Here is a 19,502-nt window from a genome sequence, read left to right as displayed (position 1 = left end):
TTATATGACCAGTTCGGCCAAGAACCAAAGGACACACACGGTCTTCTAGACAGTGAGCCCGCTGTTGGGCAGGGATTATCTCGATTTGTTGCCGATTTGTACTTTCCAAGCGCTTAGTACAGCGCTCTGCACACAGTAAGCGCTCAATAAATACGACCGAATGGAAACGCACCCCCACACACGCATCGCACAGATACTAATGATAGTTTCTGTTAAGCGCTTACTACGTGCTAAGCACTGTTCTAAGCGCTGGGGTAGACCCAAGGTGACCAGGTTGTCCCACGTGGGGCTCACGGTCTTCATCCCCATTTGGCAGATGAGGGAACTGAGGCACAGAGAAGTGACTTGCCTAAAGTCACACAGCCGACAAGGAGCGGACGCGGGATTCGAACCCAGGTCCTCTGACTCCCAGCGCCACGCCTGCACCAGACACGCACCGCACGTACACCACGCGGGCACACTCACACACACACACACACACACAAGCGCTTAGTCCAGTGCTCTGCACACAGTAAGCACTCAATAAATACGATTAGATGGATGAACTCACACACCGCACATACAACACATGCATATACACACATACACACACATGCACCACACTTACTTCCCACATAAGCATAAACACAAACACACACACACACTCACACTTTCTGCTTCAATTGCTCCAGGGAAACCCATCTCCCTTCTGAGCCGACCGCCCCTGCGCTCAGCCCCCTCCCCCAGGGACCGGCCCCGCCCTCTCCCCAGCGTGGCTTTAGTGGAAAGAGCCCGGGTTGGGGAATCAGGGGTCGTGGGTTCGAATCCCGCCCCCGCCACTTGTCAGCTGTGGGACTTTGGTCGAGTCACTTCACTTCTCTGGGCCTCAGTTGCTTCATCTGTAAAATGGGGCTTGAGGCTGTGAGCCCCATGTGGGACAGGGACTGTGTCCAATTCGATTTGCTTGTATCCACCCCAGCGCTTAGTACAGTACCTAGAACATAGAAAGCACTTAACAAATAGCAGCGCTTAGAACAGTGCTTTGCACATAGTAAGCGCTTAATAAATGCCATCATTAAATACCATCATTTACTATTATCATTACTCTCTGCTGCATGACTTTGGCTGAGTCACTTCATTTCTCTGTGCCTCAATCAATCAATCAATCAATCGTATTTATTGAGTGCTTACTGTGTGCAGAGCACTGTACTAAGCACTTGGGAAGTACAAGTTGGCAACATATAGAGACGGTCCCTACAGATCCCCATTTTACAAAATGGGGATGAAGACTGTGAGCCCCGTGTGGAACCACCTGATTACCTTGTATCTATCCCAGCGCTTACAACAGTGCTTGGCACATAGTTAAGCGCTTAACAAATACCATCACCACCAGCACCACCTCTCCCTCCTGCCACAACCCCGGGCTTGGGGGTTTCCCCACGAAAGTCTGGAAGGATGGGAGTGTCCGCGGTGGGGAGAGGCTGGGGGGCCCTGGGATTTTTCCCCTTTTAGACTGTGAGCCCACTGTTGGGTAGGGACTGTCTCTATATGTTGCCAACTTGTACTTCCCAAGCGCTTAGTACAGTGCTCTGCACACAGTAAGCGCTCAATAAATCCGATTGATGATGATGATGATGATTTTTCGGGGTGTGGAAAGTGTCCAGCCCAACTTCCACACCCATCCCTCTCCCCACCCCCTCATTATACAGCCCGCCACTCACCCTAGTTGCCAACCTGTACTTCCCAAGTGCTTAGTACAGTGCTCTGCACACAGTAAGTGCTCAATAAGTATGATTGATTGATTGATTGATTGATTGATCCCCTGGGTGGGCCTGGCGGGGAGGGGCTGGAGAGGTGAAGGTGGCAAAGGGGGTCTGCTCCCAACCTCTCCCTCCCTCCTGCCCCCTCTCCCACCGGCAGCCAGGGAGGGAGGAAGGGTAGCCTGGCACACGGAAGGTGGTCAAAGTTGGATAGACTGGCAGTGCGACCCCCGCTACAAGGAGCTTTGCTTGCTGCAAAGCCACTTCCAAAGTTTCAGAGATCCGGGCTGGACCACTCTGGAACACTGCATGTCTGAGCCTGGAGTCTCTATCCCGGCTCCAAGAAAACCTTTAGGATGCCTCAGAGGCTGGGATAGAGAAGAGTTGGGGCAGCTGGGGTACCGTTGGAGTTGATCTGAGGCTGGGCCCTCACATTTCATGATTCTTTTGCCAGTAGGACTGAAAGTGACATTTGAAACGCGAACCGTATTTTTATTTTCCCCAGACATTCATTCACTCTTAAGGAAACGCTACCAAAGTTGCAGGCATGGCAGTGGAGAAGGATAGTTTCTTTTTAGGGAGTCGACCCCGAAGGGAATGAAAAAGGGGCCTCAGCCCTGGCCTTTTCTGAGCTGCCATCATACCCAGAGTCTGTTTTACTCCTTCCTTTGACAGCCCTGATCTTCCTCCATTTGATTTACTGAGTGCTGTCATTTCTCTGCTCTTTACTTTCCCAATCACACATTCAAACCCGATAAAGGTCAAGACCCTGAATGCCTCCAGCTCTCCAGGATTTACCGGCTCTCAGCCCCCTGCCTCCCGGCTCCGCTCCAGGCTGATTGAATCCTCATGGACACAAGGAAGAGTTGGCAGAGACTCCCCAAGAGGGAGTCTCTCCCCCCTCACCCCCGCCCCAGGAGGAAACAATGACCATCCAGGTCAATGGCAGGGAATTCGGGGAAATCTTGCTAGGGTGACCCAAGGAAGCCACTGTCCATATCACCTGGGTGTCTCTGCGTTCCTGGGGCTAGTGATTATTTGCCTGTGACCACATCCAGTTTCTCTGAAAGCCCCCAGGGAAGTGGGCCTGAGGGAACCCAGAAGAGAAGACTGGTCAGTCCCAGGTTAACTGGGCATCTCTGTTTGGGGTAGCTAGCCAAAACCACATACATCTCCCTAGTGCTCCCACCTGTTGCTCAGGTAATCAAGTTTTAACATTTAATACTAACCGTGGTAGTTAAGTGCTTACTAGGTGACTAGCACTGTGCTGAGCAGTGAAGTAGCCGTGACATAAGCAGATCAGACACGGTTGCTGTCTCCAACAGGGCTCACAGTCTAAGGGGAGGGAAAATGGGTGTTTTATCCCTATTTTACAGTGGAGGAGACTGAGGCATGGAGAATTTGGATGACTTCCCTAAGGTCACACAACAGGAAAGCGGTGGAGCTGGGATTATCCAGATCCCCTGATTCCCAGCCTCCGTGCTCTTTCCACTTGGCCATGCTGCTTCCCTACGCATTTTTCCTCCTCAGGGCAGTACCTCTCAGTGTAGAAATGTAGGACACTCGGGTGGTATAGATGGCCCTCTCTGTTTTGACCTGAAAGAGTTAGCCAAAGGGAGCATAGTTTTTTCCCCACTTTTTGTCTGGCCAAACCCACAGTTTTCAAAATATTTCCGTTTGTCGGATAAATGTTGTACATCTATAGAGAGGAGTAGTGTGTGTGCAAGTGAGCGTATTTGTGTGTCTGTGTTTCCGTGCACACGTGCATGCAAGGATGTGTCCCAGCTTTGCACACCCAGAGCGTGCTGGCTGGAAGTGACCCAAGCACATGAAAGCGGTTATTTCCAAAGGACTGATATATAGGGACGTCATGTTTTCTCCATGCGTTTTATTTTACTTGCCTTTGATTTATTTCACCAAACATGTAAATCGTAAAATTATTTTGAGTTCTGTCAGGGTGACTATCAAGATTTATTGACACGAAGTGGATATCTAAGCAAAGTAGGGCAGGGTAGGCCTTTTTCCACCCCCAGAAACACGGGAAAGCACTCGGAATCTATGAATGGGAAAAAGATGTATTTTTTTCCCCTTTCAAATGGCTGTTTCTAAGGAAAGATGAAGGCAGAGAAATTTGATTATATTCATTCCGGAGGGTGAGGGGCAGAGATTCATGTGCGCAGTCTAGCTGGCTCAGAGGTAACATTACTTTTAGGTAACTCACTTCCAGCCAAGCCTGGTATACCGGGAGAACCCAGAATTGAATTGCTCAACAGTATTCCTAACCACAATAGCATTCGCTTCTCCAGAGATAAGGGAGAGAAGCTGTTTAGTGGAAAGTCACAACCCTTCTGGCCAGTCTCGAGCTAGAATGGCGTTATTTATAATACCACAAATTACTGTCATCCAATTAGCCAAAAATAACAGTGTAAATATCACAACATATACAGGCTATAAAGATTAACTCCCGTGGAGTAATGCTGGGTCAGCTCCTGTGGGCTCCAACCCCAAATCACAGTCTGGATCTCCTAATGAGGTTGGCTGGGCCTCTCCCCAGCCCTTTCATCCGAACACCCCATCACCGGTCCCCACGGCGAACCTGTTCCCAGCATTCTCCGGAGCAAGATGTCGATTTGGCCGAAGCCCAGGGTGTTTGCAACGGGGCCACTCAAGTCTGCGCCACCTTAGAAGCATCTGAGAGAAGTAGGCCTGGCGTAATGGATGGAGCATGGGCCTGGAAATCAGAAGGACCTGAACCCCTGAGCCCTTTGTGGGCAGGGATTGTCTCTATTTGTTTCTGAATTGTACTTCCCAAGCGCTTAGTACAGTGCTCTGCACACGGTAAGCGCTCAAGAACTACGAATGAACGTATGAATTCTAGCCCCAGCTCTGCCTCCTGTCTGCTGTATGACCTTGGGCAAATCACTTCATTTCTCTGTGCCTCAGTTATCTCCTCTAAAAAAGGGGGTTTAAGACTGTGAGCTCCATGTGGGACTGGGACTGTGTTCAACCTGATTTTCTTGGGTCCACCCCAGTGCTTAGTATGGTACCTGGCATATAGTAAGTGCTAAACAAATATCATGATTATTATTATTATTATTTTGATTATTAGAATATCAGTCCCCTAAACCAGAGTTCCTTCTTCATGTGATTGCCCAGAAATATGAAGAAAAGGCCAGGAGTCCGGGGGAGTCAGGGGAGATGAGTGTGGGGAGGAGGGCAGTGGAAAAGGAGAGAAACACCTAGAGGAAATAATTTGCAATGGAAGGAAATTTGAATGCTAGCAACTCTTGCATTTGATGCTGGAGAATGGCTAAAATCCACACACCCATTCTTCCTATCTCTCACAGAACCATAGTCTAGTTTATCTAAAATGCAAATTCCTTGAAAAATTAGAGAAGCAATATGGCTTAGTAGAAAGAGCATGGGCTTTGGAGTCAGAGGTCATGGGTTCAAATCCTGACTCTGCCAAGTGCCAGCTGTGTGACTTTGGGCAAGTCACTTCACTTCTCATCTGTAAAATGAGGATGAAGACTGTGAGCCCCCCATGGGACAACCTGACCACCTTGTAACCTCCCCAGCACTTAGAGCAGTGCTTTGCACATAGTAAGCGCTTAATAAATGCCATTATTATTATTATATCCTTTTTCTTCGCTTGCTTTCATTTATAGCGGGGTAGCCTTCCTAAAGGCACAGGACCTCCATCCTGCCTCCACAGAAAAATCTTTTGGTTCCAGAGGTTGCATGATGCATGGATCAGGACAGTTTCTTCCATTCCAAGAACAACAACAACAACTACTACTACTATTACTAGGCACGGGGGTAGAATCAACACAATTAGATCAGGCTCAGTCCCTGGCCCTCATGAGGCTCACAATAATAATCATGATAATGATGGTGATGATGATAATCTATTAAGCACTTACTCTGTGCCAAGCATTGTGCTAAATTCTGGAAGCAGGCATAGGATTACCAAGTTGGACGCCGTCCTTGTTCCATACAGGGCTCACACAATCTAATGGAGAGAGAGGACAGGCATTTAATCCTCATTTACAGATGAGGAAATTGAGGAAAACGAATCATTTTTGCAGCTGGAGGTGCCCTCTGCTTTATAACCTTTTCCATACCACAGTTGGCAAAACTGCCAGCTTGAAGCCATGGTATCTTGGGGGGGACTTTAATTCACCCAAAAGACCAGGCCTCCATCTGTTGCATAGACCAGATTCTAATCCCCTCCATGGGCTTCTCTTCCATTTCACTGTAGCATGGCAGAGATTGTGTGTGGGGGACTCCAAGGAGCTCCAGTTCCTTTGAAAGTCTGACTTTTCTACCTGATTTTCTTCTCCTTCCAGAGGGTGGGGAAAGTGGTGGAGGGATCTGCTTGCGGTGGAAAGCTACCCATCCTAGGAGGCATGAGGAAAAAGTTGGGCGGCAGATCGGAAGGCTCTTCTGACAACCAGAGTGTTCACTGTTCTCATCGAAGCCCAGGATGTTCCTGAAGAGAACACTTCACAGAGTATCTAGCCGCTTGATACCAAGCTGTGAGGTTGTAATGAAGGCTTTTTGATGACATTAGACACCGAGGGAGGCTCAAGAGGTTTGCACGTGTTCCAGGGGAGATAAACCGTAGTCGCTTAGGCAGCTGAGCCATGTTTTATTTTAGTGGTTCTGGGCCGGGACCAAAATACTCACAAGATGGTCAAAAATGGTGCCCAACTATTTCAGGAACATGGCTTCCTGAACAGATTTAATTTTACCCTTCCCAGAGTCCCCAGGGTTCTACAAAAAAATGTTATTTTATTGATTGAGTTCATTTCAATAATGATGGCATTTATCAAGTGCCAAGAGTGGGGTGGATACAAGAAAAAGGGAATATTTTATCCCGATTTTACAAACGAAAGCACTGAGGCACATGGAAGTTAAATGGCTCACCCAAGGTCTCCGAGCAGGCAAGTGGCAGATTTGGGACTACAACCGTTTCTACTGACTCCTACTACCGAGCTCTTCCCACTAGGTCACACTCCCTCCCTTTGTGGCAGGCACTTGAATTCAGTTTGGTTGGGTTTCGTGGACACTCATTTATTCATTCAGTCATTTATTGAGCGCTTACTGTGTGCAGAGCACTGTACTAAGCACTTGGAAAGTACAATTCGGCAACAGAGACAAATCCCTACCCAACAACGGGCTCATGAACCAGACAGGTGGCAATGCACAAACCAGATGACACCAATCCCCAATCACACCTCCACTACATTATTTTTGTGGGTCGGAAAACTAAAAAATTATTGAGCTCTGTAGTACTACTACTGCAACTAATAGTAGTATTTAGAGTTAGTAGTAGTAGTGTTGAGTCGTCTTTCAGGTCAAAGACAACACACGACAACATCATTAGACTGTGAGCCCACTGTTGGGTAGGGACTGTCTCTATATGTTGCCAACTTGTACTTCCCAAGCGCTTAGTACAGTGCTCTGCACACAGTAAGCACTCAATAAATAAGATTGATTGATTGATTAGTGTGACTGCCTTTGGGAGATGCTCTCTTACAGATTTTACCCAGGAAAATATGTTTGTGTCCCTTACCTCTTAGGTCAGCATTGCTCAGACAGTAGTGGTTTAACTGGAGAGTGGCATGTCCTAATGTTGAAGGACATGGGGTTAAGTAGCTATTGCTTTACTCTGAACTAGGCAGACCAGAGCGAAGATAATGAACAATCTTGATATGAAGATTCAATCTATCATCATCATCATCAATCATATTTATTGAGTGCTTACTGTGTGCAGAGCACTGTACTAAGCGCTTGGGAAGTACAAATTGGCAACATATAGAGACAGTCCCTACCCAACAGTGGGCTCACAGTCTAAAAGGGGGAGACAAAACCAAACATACTAACAAAATAAAATAGAGTAGATATGTACAAGTAAAATAAATAGAGTAATAAATATGTACAAACATATATACATATATACAGGTGCTGTGGGGAAGGGAAGGAGGCAAGATGGGGGGAATGGAGAGGGGGACGAGGGGGAGAGGAAGGAAGGGGCTCAGTCTGGGAGGGCCTCCTGGAGGAGGTGAGCTCTCAGTAGGGCCTTGAAGGGAGGAAGAGAGCTAGCTTGGCGGATGGGCAGAGGGAGGGCATTCCAGGCCCGGGGGATGACGTGGGCTGGGGGTCGATGGCGGGACAGGCGAGAACGAGGTATGGTGAGGAGATTAGCAGCGGAGGAGCGGAGGGTGCGGGGTGGGCTGTAGAAGGAGACAATCTATCATATCATTCTATCACTCATCATTATGGATTTAGGGAAGAAGCATTTAGTAGATCTAGTGATTGTAGCAGATTCAGTGGATAGAGCACGGGAGGCAGAAGGACCTGGGTTCTAATTCCGCTCCTCCACTTATCTACTGCATGTCCTTGGGCAAATCACCTCACCTCTCTTTGCCTCGTTTACCTCATCTGTGAAATGAGAATTAAGACTGTGAGGCCATGAGGGACGTGGACTGTGTCCAACCTAATTATCTTGTATCTATCCCAGCACCTAGTAATAATAGTAATAATAATGGCACTTGTTAAGCGCTTACTATGTGCAAAGCACTGTTCTAAGCACTGGAGAGGATACAAGGTGATCTGGTTCTCCCATGTGGAGCTCACAGTTTTAATCCCCATTTTACAGAGAAGTTAAGCGACTTGCTCAAAGTCACACAGCTGACAAGTGGCGGAGCCGGGATTTGAACCCATGACCTCTGACTCCCAAGCCCGTGCTCTTTCCATTGAGCCATGCTGCTTTGGCATATAGTAAGCACTTAAACAAATATCAAAATGAAAATAATAATAATTACAGTAACTCCTTGGGACAGAAGCTGGTGAATTTGAAAAATGACTTTGTCTTCTCTGCTGCGGGGATGTCTCTCTGTTGCACTCTTCCTCGAGGGGAGGAGAGGGAGGAACTGAGCTTCTCCTCTGATGCTGACTCAGTAATTAGAGTTTCTTTACCTCACGGAATTGGGCTGAAGGGACAGTTATTATTAAGTCTTTCCTTAAAAAAAGATGGAGAGCTTCTTGACATGAAAAGAAATCCTAGAGTGAATCAAAGAAAAACAAAATGATCTTCAACAAAGACTTAGCTGAGCGAGTGTCCCCCCAAAGATTGGCACAATCAGGACCAGAATATTTATAAAATCCGTCAGTCACTGGATTAATGAATGGTAGTTACAGCTTTTACTGAGTGCAGAGCACTGTGCTATGCAAATAGGATAGTTCAGTAGGAGACACAATCCCTGCCTTCCAGGAGCAGCAGGGCCTAGTGGGAAGAGCATGGTCTTGGGAGTCAGAGGACCTGGGTTCTAATCCCAGCTTCACCACTTGTGTCTGCTGTGTGATCTTAGGCAAGTCACTTCACTTCTCTGTGCTTCAGTTACCTCATCTGTAAAGTGGGGGTTTAGACCGTGAACCCTATGTGGGGCAGGGACTGAGTCCGACCCTTTTATCTTGTATTTACCCCAGCGCTTAGTACGGTGCCTAGGACATAGTAAGTGCTTAACAAATACCACTACCATTATTATTATTATTACAATCAAGTGGGGGAGAAAAACATGAAAATAAATTACAGGTAGGGGAAGAAACAGTGTATAAGGATATAAGCATAAGTGCTGTGGGGCTGAGGATGGAGTACGTCATTTAGGTGGCACTTAGGACAAGAGCCCACTAGCATTAAAGATGGAGTTTCCCAGGATTAAGATCAACGGGCCATGAGAGAACAGCTCCACAAAGGTTAAAGCCAGAGGTCCGTGGAGGAGGATCACATTACAGTATATCGAAATCAGATGAGAACATACATCGCGCTGAGAGTGTCTCCTGAGAAATGTGGTTTGGAAAGTGGGGAAGACCATTCTCTGACCCCAAATTCTCACTCTCGCTGAAAGCGATTCTACCACCATCAGAGAGGCCTGTCTGGCTCCTCCCCCTCCTCCCTGGTCAGCCTGACTCATCAACCTTATTAACTGGGTAAATACTTGCTTATCTGATCCTCATTTATTGGATTGCTCCCTTTTCTATTTATATTTGTATCCAGCTCTTACTCTTTTCCCTGAAGTCTATTTGGCAACTTGTGTCCACTGATTCCCTTATCGGGTTTGTAAGTTCCTCGAGAACCGGATCTTTCACTTTTATTGGTGTTCCCAGGCCCCCAGAAAATAACCAGTCAAGCGTTCTGCATTTACTAGACGTTCGGTAGAGTACTCTGCACGATAGACAGCCAGTACTGTGCTCTGCCCGGAGTGGATGGTCATTACCCTGCTGTACCCACAGTAGGCATTCAGGACAGAGTTCCGCATATAATAGATATCCAATACAGTGCTCTGCCCCGAGTGCTCAATCAGTAGAATTCAAGTAGGTGTCCAGTTCAGTGCTCTGCCCCCGATGAGCGCCCAGTTTAGCAGGGCCAGAGCTTCAGCCAGTTGCCTGTCCTGAGGAGGGAAAAATTTTGCCAACCCCTCGCTAAAGGAGGCTCCCTGATGCTTGGGACACTATGCGCGTTACACCAGGCCAACCGCGTGACATATCCATTTATTCATTCATCCGTTCATTTACTTACATTTATTGAGCACTTACTCCATTTGTGGCGATGCTGTATGGGAGAGTTGTCAGAAGTCCTCTTCAGTCCCCCTGAACAAACCTAGGTCCAAAACATGATAATAGGACAAATAAATGCTAAATGCAATCTGTGAGTAGTCTTAATCGTAAAAAAGAGCCGATCTCCAAATGGCCTTGCGGAAGAGAGAATCCTTGCAGAATCACCAGGCCACACGGTTGCCCCCTCTGATGGTGCATTCCTAATGGCCTGTCTCTCTCTTCTTTCCTTCCTTCCAACCTATCGATCATTCAGTGGTATCTACTGAGTGCTTTCTGCGTACAGAACACTGTACTGAGCACTTGGAGTTTACGATCTAGTCTACTACTGCTCTGGGTGAACTTTCATCACAGTGCCGTGTTCACAATTGGCACCCTGTCCAACAGGGACCATGCACCCGATAGGAAGCCAGTAGAGAACAGAAAAGCGTCCAGTTAATACTTGTGCTAATAGTGAAGTAGCATGGCGTAGGAGTCCGAAGGACCTGGGTTCTAATCCCGACTCTGCCACATGTCTGCTGTCTGACTTTGGGCAAGTCACTTCATTGCTCTGTGCCTCGGTTACCTCATCTGTAAGATGGGGATTAAGGTTGTGAGCCCCATGTGGGAGAGGAACTGTGTCCAACCCGATTTACTCGTAACCACCCCATCGCTCAGTACAGTGCTTGGCTCAAAGTAAGTTCTTTACCAATGCACCATTATGATGATGATGATGATGGCATCAGGTCTTCCACCAGCTCTGACAATTCCTCTTCCTCTTCCAGGAACCTCCTCCTTCAGTGACAGACGGACTCCTTGCCCCTCTCCCGTCAGGAAGTCTTGGATTGGCAGAGCTCGAACCCATCCCCAGTGAATCCCCTTCTCCAAGAGGTGTGTGTCTAACAAACTGGGCTGACAGCCAGCTCTGCATGGCCACCATTATCAGTGTTCAGAGGCCAGAGCAGGACAAGCTAAGCACATAGCTCTCCAATTAGCTCATCTGCACCCAGAAGCCTCGTGGACAGGGTTTCTCACCTCTAGAAATTTGGGGCTGCGGTTTCTGCAAGCTACCAGCTCCTGGAAGCTGTGGTCACTCAGGACCAGGGACTAGAAGTGGCAATTACTCAGGACTCAGGATGTCACGTCTTCCCTCTCCCTCACTCTCTGCTCCCCACGTCCCACTCCTCCCCTGCTGCTGTTGCCCCCCTGACAACCCCCATCCCCAGAACCAACCCCGACACCTCACTCCCATCCCTGAGAAGCCGTGTGACCTAGTTGAAAGGTTCTAATCCCGGCTCCACCATTTGTCTGCTTTGTGACCTTGGGCAAGTTACTTAACTTCTCTGGGCCCCAGTTACCTCATCGGTAAAATAAGGATTAAAGTTGTGAGCCCCATGTGAGACATGAACTGTATCCAACCTTACTATCTTGTATCTAACCCAGGGCTTAGAACAGCACCTGGCACATAGTAAATGTTTAACTAACAAATACTATATTTTTAAAGCTCCAACCTTCTCTACCCTCTTGCCCACCTTTCACCAGTTCTCCAACCCATTTCCCCATCAAGAGAAGCAGTGGAGTCTAGTGGAAAGAGCTTGGGCCTGAGAGTCAGAGGGCCTGAGTTCTAAGCCCAGTTCTGCCCTTGTCTGCTGTGTGACCTTGGGCAAGTCACTTAACTTCTCTGTATCTCAGTTTCCTCATCTACAGAATGGGAATTCAATACCTGTTCTTCCTTCTTAGACCTTAAATCCCCTGTGGGATAGGGACTGCGTCCAACCTGATTACCTGATATCTACCCCAAAGTTTAGAACAGTGATTGTTACATAGTAAGTGCTTAATGAACATTATTATTATTTTGTTACTATTAACAAGATGCAGCCTGTGAAATCCCCCTCTATCATGGAGAAGCGCTCCTTCATCCCTGTCCTCTTTGTAATCCAGTCACTGCTTCTCCTCCCTGGCCCTGAGACTGCACTTATATACATATCTGTAATTTATTTATATTAAAGTCTGTCTCCTCCCTTTAGACTGTAAGCTCATTGTGCGCAGAGAATATATCTGTTTATTGCTGCATTGTACTCTCCCAAGCACTTAGTACAGTGCTCTGCACACAGTAGGCACTCAATAAATAATGATTGAATGACTGAATGAGACTGAGCTCATTTCTCACAAATTGTCGCAGCTGCTGCTGTTGCTTTGGTTCTTTCCTGGTGAGGTTTCACCTTCACCTCTGCATCAGACAGAAACTCCTCACCACTGGCTTTAAAGCATTCATTCACCTTGGCCTCTCCTACCTCACCTTGTTACTCTCTTTACTATAACCCAGCCCTCATACTTGGCTCTTCTAATGCCAACCTTCTCACTTTACCTTTTTCAGTCTCATTTATCTCACTGCTGACCTCTCGACTGGGTCCTGCCTCTGGCCTGGAATGCCCTCCCCCTTCGTATCTGACAGACAATTACTATCCCCTCCCTCAAAGTCTGTGCTAATTCCCTGCTGTGTATTCTTTCCCAACACTCAGTGCTCTGGATACAGTAAGCGTTTAATAAATACTATTACTGCTACTACCGCTACTACCCAAACTCCTCTCTCTTGATGCACAAATCAACACCCTCAACATCACTCTTTCCACACATAAGGAGCTCAAAAAATACCATCACTTGATTGATTGACTGATCTGCTGAATTCAATTCCCTCACTCCCCTGCCCCGCTGCCAATCTCGCACCACTAAACCTCAGCCCTAGATCACCTCCACAGTCCGCCACCCCAACTCCTGAGCTTGGGCCATCTAGCACTGAGGGCAGGTGTCTGGACAGAACCTCGACTTCGACCTCTTCAAATTCATCCTTACCTGCTGTTCACTAGCAACACTAACTCTCCTCCCTCATCGACTCCCAAGCCCACTGTCCACCCAAGAGCTGGGGATAATTAGCATGAAGTTGAGTCCACTAGCTTGGATGATAAAGAAATCGCGGGACAGAAAGGTCTGACGGTTTCCTTCTACACTCCCCTTCTGGCTGGTAGGCTGGAAACATTATCTAACCTTGGTTTTACGGATACCATTCTCTCCTAATTCTCCTCTTACCTCTCTGGAAGATCCTTCTCAGTTTCCTTCACTGGCTCCTTCTCTGCCTCCTTCTCCCTGTGGGGGTCCCTCAGTGAACAGTTCTGGATCCCCTTCTCTTCTTATTTTATACTCGCTTCCATCTGTTCTCATGGCTTCTAACTACCACCTTGTTATACAGGTGACTCCCAAATCTACCTCTCCAGCCCCACGCAATCTCGCGTCTCCCCCCGCCTTAAGACATCTCTACTTGGAGGTCCCAGGAGCACCTCAAGTTCAATATCAATCAATCAGGGGTATTTATTGAGGGCTTACTATGGACAAAACACTGTACTAAGCACCCTGAGAGTACAATACAATAGAATTGGTAGATATGATCCCTACCCTGAAAGAGTTTACAATCTAATTAATTAATGATGGTATTTGTTAAGCATTTACTATGTGCAAAGCACTGTTCTAAGCACTGGGGAGGTTACAAGGTGATCAGGTCATCCCATGGGGGGCTCACAGTCTAAACTCCCATTTAACAGATGAGGGAACTGAGGTACAGAGAAGTGAAGTGACTGGCTCAAAGTCACACAGCTGAAAATATACAATCTAGTGGATTGTGTATATGTCATAGACTCACTTCCTCACAAACTCTCTCCTCCACCTAACTTTCCCATCACAGATAGCATAGCAAATAGAGCACAGGCCTGGGATTCAGAAGGTCATGGGTTCTAATCCCAACTCTGCCACTTGTGGGCTGTGTGACCTTGGGCAAGCCACTTCACCTCTCTGGGCCTCAGTTCCCTCACCTGTGAAACAGAGATGGAGACTGAGAGCCCCAAATGGGACCACCTAATGACCCTATATCTACTCCAGAGTTTAGAACAGTGCTTGGCACATAGAAAGCGCTTAACAAATGCCGCAATTATTATTATTAGATAATTATACCACCATCCTCCCGGCCTCTTAAACCTGAAATCTTGGCATTATCCTTGGCTCCTCCCTTCCTTTCAACTGTCATCTTCAGTCCATCCCCAGAGCCCTCCAGTGATCGCTCAGGAAATACCATTAATTGATTAAATGACTGATTCTGAAACCACATCTTCTCCAGGAAGCCTTCCTTGATTAATTTCTGCTCTTGCTACCATATATTGCCCGTGGCTGCCACTTTAACACTTCCATGCCACCTAATCACTATAAGTGCTCTCAGCCTAACACTTCTGCACATGCCTTTCATACCTCATTACCTAAGCACTAAAGCAGTAACTCATGTACAGATCCCCTTTTCCATCTTCCTCCTACCTGTAATTGATTTTAGTTTCAGTTCTCTGCAAGACTATAAGCTCTTTGAGTGCAGGGATCACATCTGCCAATCCTACTGTATGCTCCTAAATGCTCGGGACAGTGCTCTGCACATGACAGATGCTCAATAAATACTGTAGATTGATTGATTGATTAATCCATTGATTTTAAAGTACTTCTACCATCGACCCAAATGGTAGACCCTGCCCACTACACAGTTCAGGACTGTGAGTTCATGAGGAGAAACCATCTGTCTGCAGTCCCTGTGGCCAAAGACCCACTCACAGATGGGGCTCCAGTAGAATAATAATAATAATAATGGTATTTGTTAAGTGCTTACTATGTGCGAAGCACTGTTCTATGCTCTGGAGGGGGGGGGAATACAAGGTGATCAGCTTGTCCCATGTGGGGCTCACCGTCTTAATCCCCATTTTACAGATGAGAGAAATGAGGCACAGAGAAGTTAAGTGGCTTGCCCAAGGTCACACAGCTGACAAGTGGTAGAGTTGGGATTCAAACCCATGATCTCTGACTCCCAAGCCTGTGCTCTTTCCAGTGAGCAACACTACTTCTCTATGAGCAGAAGAACCCATCAATCAGTCTATCAATCTATCACTGGACTAAGCAGTTGGGAGACAATGCAACAGAGTTGGTAGGCATGTTCCCTGCCCACAACAAGAATAATAATAGTGGTGTTTGTTAAGCGCTTACTATGTACCAAGCACTGTTCTAAGCACTGGGGTAGATACAAGGTAATCAGGTTGTCCCAAGTGGAGCTCACAGTCTTAATCCCCATTTTACAAATGAGGGAAATGAGGCACAGAGAAGTGAAGTGGCTTGCCCAGGGTCATGCAGCAGACAAGTGGTGGAGCAGGGATTAGAACCCACGTCCTGTGACTCCCAAGCTCATGATCTTTCCACTAAGCCACACTGCTTTTGGGGGCACTTACAGCCTAGAGGGGGAAACAGACATTAAAATAAAATATGGTTATGTACAAACAGGGCCGTGGGACTGAGGTTACGATGAATATCAAGTGCGTAAAGGGTGCAGTGCATAGGACACACCAAAGGGAGAGGGAGCAAAGGAAATGAGAACTTGGGGAATATGTCTTGGAGGAGATGGGATTTTAATAACATTTTGAAACAGAGGAATGTTGTGTTCTTTTGTATAAGAAGCAGGGAAGTAGCGTGGCCTAGTCAGGTTCTAGTCCTGTGGCTCCACCGCTTGTCTGCTGTGTGATCTTGGACAAGTCACTTCACTTCTCTGTGCCTCAGTTACCTCATTTGTCAAATGGGGACTGAGACCACGAGCCCCACGAGGGACCAAGACTGTGTCCAAACCAATTTGCTTGTATCTACCCCAGTGCTTAGTACAGGGTCTGGCACAGAATAAGCACTTAACAAATACCATTATTGTTATTGTTATTATTACGAAGGGAGAGGGAAGATATGGGTAAGGAGTTGGTGGCAGGATAGGTGAAATGGAAGTACAGTGAATGGGTTGGCATTGGAGGAGCAGAGTGGGTTTCTGCCCTCTCTGTGGTTGGAGCCAATGCCATCTTTCCCCAACCTCCTCTCTGCACTCCCTGATGGTTGTGGGCTTGAGGGTTTGGGGCCCAGAGAAAGTCCTAAGCTTCCTGTTCTGCCCAGGCTTGAAGAAATCTGAGGCTTAGTCAGAGTAAGGATGAAGTGGAGCTGAGAAACCTCTCAGTCTTTAATGGGCTCCCCAGTTAAGAAATGAACCCTTTGGAATACTGGCCGGGACGGTGGTTTCCCTTATTTGGAGGCCTCTCTTGTCTGCCACCAAGTTTATGTTCTTGTAGCCAACGTGGGTCTCTGGCCTTGAGTCTACCCATTCCCACAGTTGGGGCAAGCGGAGGATCTCCTCAAAGAATAGGGTGCCCGGGATGGGGAGAGACTTGGAGGGAAGACACACACACAAACACAGCCCCGGTCAGAGCTGGACATGGGCAGAGCCCCAGATGGGCCTGAGTTGGAGTCTGCAATGAACAGTGGTACGAATTGTTACCTGTTGGGGGGTAGGAAGAGGTTCCCATCACTTCCCTGAAATCTCCATCCTTTGGTTGTGGGGGACACTTTCAGCCCCTTTCCCCAGACTGAGCTGGCCAAGAAGGCAGAGTGGGGCGAAGACTTCCCATGTGGCGAGACCCTAACGTGAAGGCAGGCCCTCACTGGCCCTCTTTCCCACACGTTTCCCCAGGATCCTTGCCCACCCAAGAGCTGGGGCAGGTGGCAGACAGTGGGATCTGCCCTGAGCTGGTCCAGAGATCTCTGGGGAATACTAATAATGACGATAATAATAACAATAATAATTGCTGAGCACTTGCTATGTGCCAAGCACCGTACTAAGTCCTGAGGTAGATACAAGATAAATGCGTCCAAAACAAAAATTACCTTAACCCTGTCCTCCCCATGTTCTTCCCATCCCTGTAGACAGTACACTATCCTCCCTATCTCACAAGTCCTTAGGCTTGACGTTGTCCCCAACTCATCTCTCTCATTCAACCCACATATTCAATCTGTCACCAAATCCTGTCGGTCTTATCTTCACAGCAAGGCCAAAATCCACCCTTTTCTCTCCATCCAAATTGCCGCCATGCTGATCCAAGCACTTATCCCATCCCACCTTGACCTGCTTGCCTTCTGTCTCTCCCCACTCCAGTCCATACTTCACATGGATACAGGTTCATTTTCCTATAAAAAGCATTCAGTTCATTTCTCCCCAATCCTCAAGAACTTCTAATGGTTACCCATCCACCCCTGTATCAAAAAGAAACTCACGGTCTGGCTTTAAAGCACTCAATCAGTTCACCTCACCTGACTGATCTACTACAGCCCAGAACAAACAGGACACAAACTAGGGTGCACTCCCCCAAACCCACCCCGGAGCAAGGATCAGCATGACCTGATGGAAAGACTCTGACTCTGGCTTGGGAGTCAAAGGACCTGGGTTCTAATCTCCACTCTGCCACTTGTCTGCTGTGTGACCTTGGACAAGTCTCTTAACTTCTCTGTGCCTCAGTTACCCCATCTGTAAAGCAAGGATTAAGACTGTGAGCCTTATGTGGAACAGGGACTGTGTACAACCCCAGTGGTGTCTTGTACCTACCCCAGTGGTTAGTATAGTGTTTGACACATAGTAAGTGCTTAACTAATACCACTATTATTATTATTACTATTACTATTAATAGTAATAATAATAATTGAAAGCAGGCTGATAGCCAGACAGGGATCCAGGCAAAGTGAGAGAGTCCAATCCCTTGGGTCAGATCCATGGAGCTGTCCATCCTGATTCCCTCAGGGAAGAGAGAGCTCTTTTTTCTCAGTGGCAGAGGATTTGCCTAGATAAGAAGCAGTGTAGCTCATTGGAAAGAGCCCGGGCTTTGGAGTCAGAGGTCATGGGTTCAAATCCCAGCCCCTCCAATTGTCAGCTGTGTGACTTTGGGCAAGTCACTTAACTTCTCTGTGCCTCAGTTACCTCATCTGGAAAATGGGGATTAAGACTGTGAGCCCCCCGTGGGACCCCCGATCACCTTGTAACCTCCCCAGCACTTGGAATAGTGCTTTGCACATCGTAAATGCTTAATAAATGCCATCATTATAACTCACTCAGATGGTCTTACTTTGACCCTTCCCCACCACTTGAGTGTAGACCTCTGGGTGGAAATTTGAATGGTCTCCACCTTAATTTTTTTAAAAGCATCTGTCCCTAATCATGTTCATTGAAAAATGTTCATTAAGGACTGGAAAATGGTACTGAAACGAGGGACATTTTGATGCAAACCAAAAGGGCCAGAGAGCATTACACTTAATTTTGGACTCTTTCCATGACAAGGATTTTTAAAAAAGCCTTTTAAAGGAGTCTCCTGGGACTCTGAATTTGAGTCATTCAGTGGAGGAAGCAATGGCTTAATTGGATTTAGAACTATAGGCTTGGTTACATGTCTTTAAACATCCTTTTCCCGCAGTGAAAAAGGGTCCAAGGATAACTGTTTTGGAGCAAGATGTGAGGACTGGACTATAATTTCACAAATAATTTTCACAGAGCTAAACAAGCTGCAGAGATGGAGAAATCCCCAACCAATACCCAGTCAGCATTAAACACTTACTGTGTGCAGAGCAGTACAGTACTAAGAACCTGTACTAAGCACTTGGATGAGTTACAATAGAATTGGAAGGCATAATCCGTACCCTCAAGGAACACAGCAATCTAGTGGGGGAGAGAGAGATAAAAATAAATTACAGTTAGGAGAAGCAGTGGAGTATAAAGATATATACATAAGTGCTGTGGGACTGGGGGTGAAATGACTATTGAAGTTCTGAAGAGTTACAGACCCAAAGAGGAGAGAATGAATAGGTTGGGGAAGCAAGGGGTTTGTCAGGGATGGTTTCTTGGAGGAGATGTGATTTTTGTAGGCTTTCAAGATGGGGGAGACTAACAGTCTGATAGGAAAGGAGAGGGAGTTCCAGCCCAGAGTGGGGGTGTGGGCATCAGGTTGGTGGGAAGATTGATGAGATTGAGGTACAGTGAGTAGGTTGGTGATAGAAGAGTGAATGAAATGCGCAGACTGGATTGTATTAGGAAATCAAGTAAGGTAGGAAGGGGCAAGGTGGTTGAATGTCTTAAAATCAAAGTTAAGGAGTTTCTGTTTGATATGGAGATGGATGGGCAGCCATTGAAGGCTTTTGAGGAGTGGGGAGACAGGTGTTGATTAATTTTTTAGAAAAATGATTAGGGTGGAAGAGTGAAATATGGACTGGAGAGGGGAGAGACTGGAGACAGGGAGA

This window comes from Tachyglossus aculeatus, chromosome 25, assembly GCF_015852505.1.
Source record: "Tachyglossus aculeatus isolate mTacAcu1 chromosome 25, mTacAcu1.pri, whole genome shotgun sequence".
NCBI lineage: Eukaryota > Metazoa > Chordata > Mammalia > Monotremata > Tachyglossidae > Tachyglossus > Tachyglossus aculeatus.
The sequence above is the reverse complement of the archived record's forward strand: the minus strand, read 5'-3'. Positions refer to the sequence as shown.